This window comes from Sinocyclocheilus grahami, unplaced genomic scaffold, assembly GCF_001515645.1.
Source record: "Sinocyclocheilus grahami isolate Dianchi unplaced genomic scaffold, SAMN03320097.WGS_v1.1 scaffold2486.1, whole genome shotgun sequence".
Taxonomy (NCBI): Eukaryota; Metazoa; Chordata; class Actinopteri; order Cypriniformes; family Cyprinidae; genus Sinocyclocheilus; species Sinocyclocheilus grahami.
Window position 1 is genome coordinate 19,523 of NW_015507665.1, and position 2,752 is coordinate 22,274.

A 2,752-nucleotide genomic window follows, 5' to 3' on the forward strand; every position below is an offset into this window, starting at 1 on the left:
GTGTGTGTGTGTGGTTGTGGGTGTTGGTGTGTTTGTGTGTGTGTGTGTGTGAGAGAGAGAGAGAGAGAGAGCGAGTGTGTGTGCGTGTTTGACAAATTTGGTCAAATAGAATTAAAAATAAAAATATATCTAAATTTAAGATATCTAAAATAAACATGATGATTTTGCTGTATGGGTCTAAATGGCTGAAATATTACTTTGTACGTGTTATCACGTTCACACATTCCCTGGAAGTCAAACCCCTGATCTGTTGAGTGATGATTTCTGGTTTTGTTTTATATATCATTCATTTAAAAGCATTAATCACTGATCTCATATGGCTCAGTGTTCAATATATATATATATATATATATATATATATAAACATATAGAAATGTTAATGTTAGATTTATTTTTTTAATGGAGGTTGTAGTTCTCTCACAATTCTGAAGAAAAAATATTAGACAGCTAAACAAAATCTCATGGAATTTATGAATGGAATGATTCAATTTAAATTATATATATATATTTCAAAATGTTTTTTTTCTCTTTTTTTAAACACATTTCAAAAATATAAAAAAAATAAAATTTAACAAAAAAAGTCTACATTTATCCAGAATCATGCAGCTCTAGTCGAGTCCAGTTTTTATGTAGCCGGCTGATTTGTGTTCATGGTATTCAGCAGCAGTTAAATGTTTTGCAAAAAGAGACACAGAATAAATATGCTTGATATCTAAATGTTTGACTTCATTTTTTAACCACATTGAAACTGGGAATCGATAAGAATCGGACTCTATAAGCAGAATTGGAATTGATCAAATTCAAACAATACCCAACCCCAGTCATAAGTGCTGCTGGTTTCTGTCGTCTGTCTGTCTGTCTGTCTGTCTGTCGTCTGTCTGTCTATCGTCTGTCTGTCTGTCTGTCATCTGTCTGTCTGTCTGTCTGTCTGTCTGTCTGTCTGTCTGTCTATCTGTCTGTCTGTCTGTCTGTGAGGAGATCAGCGTTAAGGTCTGTGGAGATGGGTATTCTTGTCTTATCTCTCGTGTTTCTCTCTCCACACAAGCGTGAGTTCAGACGCCTCAGATGCTCCTGAAGTGCTCTGCGATTCTCCTCAGAACCGGGTGATTGTGACCCATAAACTGTCACAGCATCTGCAGAAAAACAAACCAAGTGCAACGTTTTGTATAAATAAAGAGGAAAGAAAAATAAACATATTGAACTTTCCCCCCACATCTTCTGTTCATCAGAAACCATGAAAATAGCTTTCACAATACACACTGCAGCTTTATATATCTAATTATACTACATATATATATATACAACTTTACAACTATTACATATATGTTACATATATATTACTGCGCAATAATACACTGTAGTTTACATTTTGCTATGCATCCAACTTTTTAGTTTACGCTGTGCTGTATATCAAACTTTATATATAGAGCTGTAAAATAATAATACAGTTTGTTTTGCTATATATCCAAACTTAATAAACAGAGCAGCACAATAATAGTTTGTTTTGTTATATATCCAAATATGTATATATAACTTTACATAAAGAGCTGCACGATAATATAGTTCACATTTGCTATATATCCAAATAGTCAAGTCAAGCCACCTTTATTTATATAGTGCTTTTAACAATACAGATTGTGTCAAAGCAACTGAACAGCGATATCGCTGGAAATGAAGTGTCCCCAACTAAGCAAGCCAGAGGCGACAGCGGCAAGGAACCAAAACTCCATCGGTGACAGAATGGAGAAAAAACCTTGGGAGAAACCAGGCTCAGTCGGGGGCCAGTTCTCCTCTGACCAGACAAAACCAGCAGTTCAATTCCAGGCTGCAGCAAAGTCACATTGTGCAGAGGACTCAGCTGGTTCCTGTGGTCTTGTCCCGGTGGTCGTCTGAGACAAGGTCTTTACAGGTGCTCTGTATCTGGGGCTCATCTAGTTGTCCTGGTCTCCGCTGTCTTTCAGGGCTGTAGAGGTCCTTTCTAGGTGCTGATCCACCATCTGGTCTGAATACGTACTGGATCCGGGTGACTGCAGTGACCATCTGATCTGGATACAGACTGGATCTGGTGGCTACAGTGACCTCGGAATAAGAGAGAAACAGACTAATATTAGCGTAGATGCCATTCTTCTAGCGATGTAGCAAGTACATCAGTTGTTATGGGAAGTGTTCCCGGTTCCGGGTTGTCCTAATTAATGCAGCCTAACAATCCTTTAATGGATTTGAGTAATAGAAATGTGCTAGTGTGTTATGTGTAAGCCAGGTTAAAGAGATGGGTCTTTAATCTAGATTTAAACTGACAGAGTGTGTCTGCCTCCCGAACAATGTTAGTTGGTTATTCCAGAGTTTGGTAGCTAAATAGGAAAAGAATCTTCCGCCCGCACTTGATTTTGATATTCTAGGTATTATCAAATTGCCAGAGTTTTGAGATCGCAATATTCAAACTCAAAATAAGAGCTTGTTCAAATACGGAGGTTCTAAAGCATTCAGGGCTTTATAAGTAATTTGATTTTATAGATTTTAAAATCTATACCCTGTTTAATAGGTAGCCAGTGCAGTGTTGACAGAACCGGGCTAATATGGTCATAATTCCTGGTTCTAGTAAGAACTCTAGCTGCTGCATTCTGGACCAGCTGGAGTTTGTAAGCGTGCAGAACAACCACCCAATAAAGCATTACAATAATCTAACCTTGAGGTCATGAACGCATGAATTAACATTTCTACATTTGACATTGAGAGCATAGGTCGTAATTTA